Source organism: Bos grunniens, chromosome 29 (genome assembly GCF_055505025.1).
Source record: "Bos grunniens cultivar Pamir isolate PY7600 chromosome 29, Bosgru_T2T1.0, whole genome shotgun sequence".
Classification (NCBI taxonomy): Eukaryota; Metazoa; Chordata; class Mammalia; order Artiodactyla; family Bovidae; genus Bos; species Bos grunniens.
This window is the reverse complement of record NC_141193.1, coordinates 13,994,750-14,004,049: the sequence shown is the minus strand read 5'-3', so window position 1 is coordinate 14,004,049 and position 9,300 is coordinate 13,994,750. Positions and strand designations below refer to the sequence as shown.

The window sequence follows — 9,300 nt, the reverse complement described above, 5'->3', positions numbered from 1 at the left end:
AGAAACTGTTCCACAAGGGACATCTCAGAAGGACACAAAGCCAGTTTGAAGGGGATCCCACTGCCTTAAAAAGGAACAATTTGAACTTCAAGAATAATAACAATAGCAAAAATAGTAATAACAACAACAATGCCTGTGATGTGTTGGAACATGAACCTTCATAGGGATACAAAAAAATATCTTTTATCACCTGTGGAGGCAGTTAGGGCACTCCCATTGTTCTGAAAATGGTAAATGACAGGAAAGAATCAAGCATTCCCAGAAGGAAAAACAAGGAGTCACTCAGCTAGAGATGGTGGCTGCACGCAGTGCCCAAATAATGAAGGAAAACGGGTCACCAGCTGTAGGAAAGGACTGGGTGAGGCTTAGTGCTGGGCTTAGAGTCTGGATGCTTCCATTCTTCTGGCTGCTCCTGGCTCTTAAAGGGTCAGCACAGCTTCTTTGGTCCCTGGCCTACGGAGTTGCTAATGTGAGAGATGAGGGGGCTGCCACAGGAGAACAGACGTCTTCATTCACCTATCGCCAGAGAAGGACCACAAGACAATCAACTGTGGAACCTCTGTGGCATTCCTCCATAAGCGTTTATTTTTGCTCACCAGTCACTGGGTTGTCTGGGCAGGACTTCTGCTCTGATCTACGCTCACCCATGTGTTTGTGTTCAGCTCAGGGTCAGCTGATGGCCCTGCTGACCTTGGCCGTGCTCTCTCACACTCTGGGGCCTCTGTGGGCACAGCTGGGCTGGCTTGGCTCTGCTCCTGGGCTGGCTTGGCTCTCATCCTCCAGCAGGCTGGCCAGGACATGCTGCGGGGCAGGTGCTGGTTTCCTGAAGAGAACAGAAGCAGGTGGCACCTCCTGAGGCCTCAGGTCAGCGCTGGCACTGGCCACTTACGCTGCACCCAAGGCAGCCTGGATCCAAGGGTTTGGGGAACTAGACTCCTGTTGTAGCTGCAGGAGGTGTGGATACACAGAGGGAAAGAGAACCAGGCCCATTTCTGCAATCAGACTGTCCTATCCCTGGCTAAGCTGAGAGCCGGCCAGGGCCCTGCCCTTCCAGTCCACCCCGACACCATCTCCCTGATTGTGCCCAGAGGTCACAGGGGCTATTTTGATGAGAACTTGAATCTAGAAACTGGTGCACAAATTCTCTGCACCCAAACCACTCGAATACCACTCTGTGGACATGCACACTCACGACCACTCTGTGGACATGCACACTCACGGTCACACATGCTAACACATTCAAACACCCTCACACAAGTTCACACCCCCACATACTCACACACCACAGTCACACCTGCACACATGGTCACATGCTCACAGACACTCACATATACCCACACTCACACACCGGCACTTATGCATGCCTACACATGTTCACATGCATGCACTCATACACACACACGCTTTCACAAGCTCAAGTACACTCACACAAATTCCCTGTGCCCATGCCCTCACACACATGTACTCATACCTGCTCACATTCACTCCTACAATCACACATTCTGTGCTCTGCCATGGGAAAGCGGGGGACCGACTACCTGGCCTCTCTCCGCCAACGTCAGACAAGTTCAGCTGGAAGAAGTCAGGCCGCCTCCTCCAGGTAACTCTCAGTCTTCCCCCATCCTGAGCAGGAAGAGGGTGGAGGCTGATGGGGACCCCTGTGGACTAGGTCCTGGCTCTGACACTCACAGTGGGACCCCAGCAGGCCACTGGCCCCTCCAGGCCTAGTCTCCCCTCTGAACATTGAGGCAAGGAGCCGATGCCCGTAGGGGCCCTGCTCCCAGGAGCCCATGCTCCCAGCAGCAGCTTCCTGGGGCCCTGGGTGGTCAGGCTGGATGGGTGAGGCTGCAGAGCCGGGAGGGACTTGAGAACTTCCCAGAGGCGGCAGCTCACAGCAGAAGATTTCCAAGCCCCACACGAATAGCAAGGCTTTCACACAAACATGTGTGAACTCAGGAGGGGCAGCCGGAGAGCAGAGGCAGCGGGGAGCAGGCAGCAGTGGGCAAGGCGGCGGTGACGGCCGGGTGAGTACTCCTGCCCTTCTAGGAGCAAGGCCCAGGCCAGTCCCTGGGGCAAGACAGGGGACATGGGGTGTGACAGGGGACCTGGGGCGAATTGGGGACTTGGGGCGAGACAGGGACCTGGGGCGAGACGGGGATCTGGGGCGAGACACGGGAGGTGTGAGACAGGGGAGGTGGGGTGAGACAGGGGACCTGGGACGAGACAGGGACCTGGGACGAGACAGGGGACCTGAGGCAAGACAGGGGAGGTGGGGTGTGACAGGGGACCTGGGACGAGACAGGGACCTGGGGCGAGTCGGGGGACCTGAGGTGTGACAGGGGAGGTGGGGTGTGACAGGGGACCTGGGATGAGACAGGGACCTGGGGCAAGATAGGGGACCTGGGACGAGACAGGGGACCTGGGGCGAGACAGGGGACCTGGGGTGTGACAGGGGACCTGGGGCGAGACAGGGGACCTGGGGTGTGACAGGGGACCTGGGGCGAGACAGGGGACCTGGGGCGAGACAGGGGACCTGGGGTGTGACAGGGGACCTGGGACGAGACAGGGACCTGGGACGAGACAGGGGACCTGAGGCAAGACAGGGGAGGTGGGGTGTGACAGGGGACCTGGGACGAGACAGGGACCTGGGGCGAGTCGGGGGACCTGAGGTGTGACAGGGGAGGTGGGGTGTGACAGGGGACCTGGGATGAGACAGGGACCTGGGGCAAGATAGGGGACCTGGGACGAGACAGGGGACCTGGGGCGAGACAGGGGACCTGGGGTGTGACAGGGGACCTGGGGCGAGACAGGGGACCTGGGGTGTGACAGGGGACCTGGGATGAGACAGGGACCTGGGGCAAGATAGGGGACCTGGGACGAGACCGGGAACCTGGGGTGAGACAAGGGACTTGGGACGAGACAGGGAACCTGGGACGAGACAGGAGACATGAGGTGTGACGGAGGACCCGGGGCAGTGGCATGCCAAACGCCAGGCAAGTAGAGAGAAGGAGACCACTGAGCAGAGACGGTGGTGACCCTGGTCTTTCCCCACCCGGCACTAAGTGGGCAGGACAGCTCCCAGGCCTCTGAATTCCTGGCCTCCCTTTGATGGGGACCCTCAGCTCAGGACCACGGCCAGGTGTTGGGCTAAAGAAAGGGCATGGGTCTTCTCTCCTCAAAGCCAGTCACTGAGAAGACTCGGGTATCGCGAGACCTTGGGCCCCCAACAGTCATCTCAGGGAACCGGAATCCTCCTCTCAGCTTTCACCACTCTCCCCCACCCTCCCCTTCCTTTCCCCACCCTCTCCCTCCTTACCCCAACCCCCACTCCTCCCCTCAGGCAGGCTGAAAGGTGATTCCAACCCTGTCCCTCCCTTCTCCAAGGAAAGAGAAGGACCTGGCAGATCCTGAGCTGGCAAGGGGCTTAGGGGCAAATATTATCTCGCCTCTCTTTTACAGATGAGGAAACAGAGGCCCAGCAAGGGGAAGGGGCTGTCCTCCAGGCTCTTGATGCAGAGCGGGCAGCAGAGCATAGTGGAAACCTTCAGAGGGGCCAGGCAGTAGGGGTGGGGGGAGGCCTGCCCTCCTCCAACACGTGTGTGCATCTGACAGCATCATCTCTGGGACAGCAGAGCAGGCCTGACCCGTCCTGAATGGGCTGGGATTGGAGAAGCCCAGTAGCTTCCTGCCAGCCTGACACCACAGGCTCAGAGTTAGAGAGAAGGGACCAATTTATACCCGTTCAACACAGAGGTGGGGCCAGGAGGCCGCACGGTGTGGGGTGGGGTGGGAGTAGATGGGGCATCCTTGGAAGACTCGAGCACCTCCCACCAACATCACAGTCACCCACTTGACAGATGGGGAAACTGAGACCCAAAGAGGTTAGGTAACTTGCCCCAGGGCCTGCAGCTGATAGAGCAGGCAGAAGGGTAGACTGGATTCTTCCCCCTGGGGCCTGAGATCTCAGCCACTCGGCAAATCTACCCCCTCCCAGATGTGCAGCGCCCCCCCTTCCAGATGTGCTCTTTGCCTTTCATCACGAGCCTCTCTCCTCCAGCTGGTTAACACCTCCCCTTCCCAGCTGCTGTCACTGTGAATGAACAAAACTGCTTCTGGCGCCTCGTGAGTAAAGTCGATGCTCAGAGACACTCACAAGTCCAGGCAGCTGAGAGGTGGAGTTGGCCCAGTCAGAGGTGGTGGGTCCATGAATCAGCGTAGGACCAGGGCACCTTGGCTCTGGGGACGGAAGCCAGTGGAGTCAGTGTCCTCGGGCTCTCTGTGCAGCTCTGTGTCCCAACAGTGTGGCCCCCACATCGGAGGGGCCTCAGGGAACTGGGAAAGAGCAGGAGGTAGAGTGAGAAGACCTAGGTTTACATTCCAGCTCCATCCCTTATCTTGACCATGTGACCCTGGGCAGGTCACCTTGCTTATGTTTAAAACAACAGGTAATAAGCCCTCTCTCCGGAGTTATTTGTGTCTTTGCCTGCCCATGAAGGTCCTGGAGAGAAGCCCGCAGGGAGAGGACAGTTCACCTCACCCCAGGTTCCACAGGAACAGGGCTTGAGCACCAAAAGGGATTTTTAGGGACCCATTTTACAGATGGAGAAACTGAGGCTCACAAAGAATAATTCACTGGACGGTGATTATTATCACTTAACATCTCTGAGCTCAATTTCTTCATTGGCAAAATGGTAATAGTACCTACTTCATACGGATGTTACCAGCAACAGACACTAGAAGCACTGGTTGCCCCCTACATGCCAGGCACTGTGCTGGGTGCGAGGCAGGCACTGTTTCTTTTAAAACTCACAGCAACTATGTGAGATCGAAACTGGGATGGTCACTGTGCTCTTCTAGCTGCTCTCACATGAGGCAAACAGCCCCGATTTGGTCACTGGAGGGTCTGATCTGTTAGGTCACAAGGAGGTTTAGCGCACCAGGATTCTCAGCCCAGCACACGGCAGGTGAGAAGAGGACCTGGAGGACCCCCCCACTCGCTTTCCCACCAGCTTCCCCTCCCCCCAGCTAGTTGACTGCAGTTTCTCCAGGGCCAGATGACAGAGGGAGGATTTGAAGGGACAGGGGAACTAGCTGCTGCTCTTGCAAGCACCCACCGCCCTCCTTTGAGGCTGGCAGTGTTTGAGCTGGTTTCTCTGCAGAGGTGTTTTACCAGGTCTCTGGATGTGCCCCCTCATCACTGGGGGGGGGGGCGTGGTTCTCTCTCCTGTGTATCTCTCCCCAAAACCTCTCCCTCAACTCAGAATCACAGGAGGTCCAAAATGCAGGACTGCATATCAATTTCTCCAAGTGTCCATAAAGCCAGCCCCTTCCTTTTGTCTCAAGGTGAACAGAAAAACTTCCCTTCCCCTGTATTTAGACTCAGATCACTCTAAATAATCTCTCCAAAATCCACTCTCAGTCTCCATTCCCAGCCATATAGGCAAAGGTGGCAAAGTCACCCAGGAGGTTCACGACCACCTGCTTTTTGACAAGTTCTACCGGGTCATCTGTGGCACAGCTCACTCCAGTATCTGAACTCAGCTGAAACTTTTGTTTTAACATCTCTGACCATTATGTCCAATTTCAAGGCCCATGGCCTGGGCCATTTGACTGCACAATTTCTGACCCTCAGTTTGGGAAAACTGATGGCTTAGTCACTAAGTTGTGTCTGACTCTTGCGACACCATGGACTGTAGCTCGCCAGGCTCCTCTGTCCATGGGATTATCCAGGCAAGAATACTGAAGTGGGTTGCCATGCCCTCCTCCAGGGGATCTTCCGGACAAAGGGATTGAACCTGGGTCTCCTGCATTGCAGGTGGATTCTTACTGACTGAGCCACCAGGGAAGCCCTGGCCCTCAGTTTACTGGCCTGCAAAATGGGCTGATTAACACTGACCTCAGGGGCTGTTATAAGGGTCCTTGGTTCCCATACACATGAGGACTCCATAAACTGCAGAAGGCTGTGCTACTGCTGCTGCTGCTACTAAGTCACTTCCGTCGTGTCCAACTCTGTGCGACTCCATAGACGGCAGCCCACCAGGCTCCGCCATCCCTGGGATTCTCCAGGCAAGAATACTGGAGTGGGTTGCCATTTCCTTCTCCAATGCATGAAAATGAAAAGTGAAAGTGAAGTCGCTCAGTCGTGTTCAACTTTTAGCGATCCCATGGACTGAAGCCTACCAGGCTCCTCTACCCATGGGATTTTCCAGGCAAGAGTACTGGAGTGGGGTGCCATTGCCTTCTCTGAGAAGGCTGTGCAGCCCCTCATATTATGCCTTGTTGATGTTTGGGTATTTCCTGTGTCCCAGGCGGCCATTCCCCTGGTGGGTATCTGGTAAGCTCCTGGATACAGGGGATCATGTCTTTGAATCTTTTCCACCTGCCTGACCCTGACACACGTGCATCAGGGTTTACAGCAAGGTGACTGATTCATTCACATTCATTCACAAGGAAAATAGAGTCTCTTTTTGGGTGGCACATACTTACGGGCATGGGCCAGGTGGCCCCTGGAACCCAACAGAACGGTGGTCCCTGGCCTGATGTGCTGATGGCAGCTTCAGAGGGGTGAGTAGAGAGAGATTTCAAGTCTCAGGAGCTCTGTGACACTTTCATTGCCTCTTAACCCGCGACATCAGCTGAGAGCCTATTTTTGTAGGTGTTTTCTTTTCATCTAACGGGGAGTGAGGTCTCAGTTTAAGCAGGTTTCTCACCACCCACCTTGGGAGAGATGTCGTTAATTACACTTGTGCTCCCTTCTGAGGCCACTCTGGCCCCCCTCGGAGAGCCCAGGAAGGGTGTAGGTCATGGTGCTGTTTCTTGGGACCCCAGAGAGTGTTCAGATACGCTCCAAATTGCCATGGGTCTCAGGCACGGTTTTCACCTACGTTGAAAGTGTTAGTCACTCGGTTGTGTCCGACTGTTTGCGACCCCATGGAATGTAGCCCGCCAGGCTCCTCTGTCCATGGAATTCTCCAGGCGAAAATACTGGAGTGGGTTGCCATTCCCTTCTCCAGGGGATCTTGCTGAGTCAGGGGTCAAACCCGGGTCTCCCGTGTTGCAGGAGGGTTCTTTACCATCTGAGCCACCAGTGAGCCTTGTCCCTGATGAAATGACGACTCTACAGGCAAAGCAGCACTGAGTTAAATGTGTTCCACCTAAAGGTTTTGTCCTTTTATTCTAAAATTATGCCCTTCCTCCCTCTCTGGTGCTAAATATCCTTTCCAGGTGATGGTGAGAACATGAGTGATTTCTTTAAATGAACTTGCATGAGGAAGTAGAAAGTTGGCAAACTCAGGCCCCATTGATTGGTAATTCACTCCTCTGTGGACTCCAAGTATTTTATTTATTTTTTATTAATTTATATTGGAGTATAGTTGTATATTTTAAATTAACTTTTATTCCAAGCATTTTAGAACTAGTATTCCAAAGAGTGGAGTACAGGATTGATCCCCCACTCTGACAAAGGCAGGACTTGAACGCAGGAGTGAATGCCTCCCATCAATACAACAGTCCTTCTACCAGGAGACCAGAGTCCAGACCTACCCCAGTTCTTCAATACTGAGGTGCTCTGTGACCATGGGAGACACAGTCACCCTCTCTGAACCTCTAGTTCCTCATCTCTGTGCTGTGCTTCGTCACTGTCATGTCCAACTCTTTGAGACCCATTGGACTGAAGCCCACCAGGATCCCCTGGCCATGGGGTTTTTCAGGCAAGAATACTGGAGTAGTTGCTATTTCCTTCTCCAGGGGATCTTCCCCACACAGGATTGAACCCGTGTCCCCTGTGTCTCCTGTATTGCAGGAAGATTCTTTAACTGCTAAACCATCAGGGAAGCATCTCTAAGCAGAGCTAACCATCCATGCTTTCTCTTCCTTAGAATGAGATGAGGACTTAAACGTTCATTATTCACACCTCAAGAAGCAAAGACTCCTGGGGCAGGAGGGGTTTTCTTCAGCCCAGATCCTCCATCTCCCAGCATCTCACTCTGGTCCCATGTGCTTGGACTGCCAGACCAGGGACTCTTTCACATCCTCAGCAGTCGCCTACTCTTCTCGAATACGTCTGGTGAAGAGGGAAAAGGCCAGTAGGCAGGGAAAGAAAAAGATGGAAGATGAGAGAAAGAGAAAAGGGAAGGAACATTGGTGGGGAGGTGAGAGCAGAAGAATAGCCGCCTCTGAGGACCCGAGTTTCAGGTCTGTGTCCTCCCTGAAGACACGAATGAGCTCACAACCAATGAGGTGGAATCAGTTCCCACCTCCACCAGCACCCTGTCCTAGCAGAGCCCTGCTCTACATTGCCAGAGTCTGAAGACAGGACGTTCTTTTTTTTTAAACTTTTTATTCTGTATTGGGGTATAGCTGATTAATTAACAGTATTGTGATAGTTTCAGGTACTCAGCAAAGGGACTCAGCCATACATATGCAAGTATCCCTCCTCCCCAAACTCTCCTCCCTTCCGGGTTGCCACACAATGCTGAGCAGAGTTCTCTGTGCTATATAGTAGGTCCTTATTGGTTATCCATTTTAAATATAGCAGTGTGCACCTGTCCTTCCCAAGGGACATGCCTTATTAATTCTTCTTCCTACTCCCAGCCCTGAGCTTGGTGCTCAGTCAATGCTGTCATCATCTGTTGGGCTGAATTACAAGCTTCTCTTGCTCCTCCCACCAGACACAAGGCTCCTTGAGGGCATGGACCCTGTGCCTGACCCCTAGTCACGGTTAGACTCTGAAGGATGGCTTTTCTCAAGGTTGTGTGTTATTTTAGTTCACACCAAACCCTATGAGATTATCTCTCAGTGTTATTATCCCCACTTTACAGATAAGGAAACTGAGGCTGGGGCAGGTGGCCATCTTGCCTCCAGGTTTCCCGATACCCAGAGGGGCCAGGATTCAAGTCCCAGCTTCTATCTGCAAAGTCATGTGCTGAACCAATTAATGCCAATGAGAAGGACGCCTGTTCTTCATTTTATTGTATAATCTTGTAGGTTCATCCTTCTGCTGGTCCATCTCCTGACAGTTGGGTGGTTTTCCCCAAAGCATTTGCTCAGGCCAGCTATGCATAAAGTTTCCATAATCCATGCGTGGCTTGTCTAGGATAATGGTGATTGCTTAGGTGGCCAAGAGGAAGGCTCCCACAGCAGGAAATCACCCAAGGGGATTATTTACACAAGCTCATTAGCCCTGGGCTAAGGGACAGGAAGTGGTGGGTGAGCTCCAGTCCCCTGTACAGAGATGCTCAGCTCTGGCTTGCACTAGCTGTGTGTCCTTGAGTAAGTCACTTGCCCTCTCTGGGCAAAGGA

General features: G+C 53.7%; 1 long non-coding RNA gene across 1 annotated transcript; it reads right to left on the bottom strand.

The window, feature by feature from the left end:
• Positions 1–561: 561 nt before the first annotated feature.
• On the bottom strand, positions 562–4,332 carry LOC147342164 (uncharacterized). The gene is made up of 2 exons (XR_015157372.1): positions 4,154–4,332; positions 562–823 (listed from the first exon to the last, which is right to left on the bottom strand). It is a non-coding gene; the product is annotated as an uncharacterized LOC147342164 (long non-coding RNA).
• Between the last annotated feature and the right edge of the window lie 4,968 nt (positions 4,333–9,300).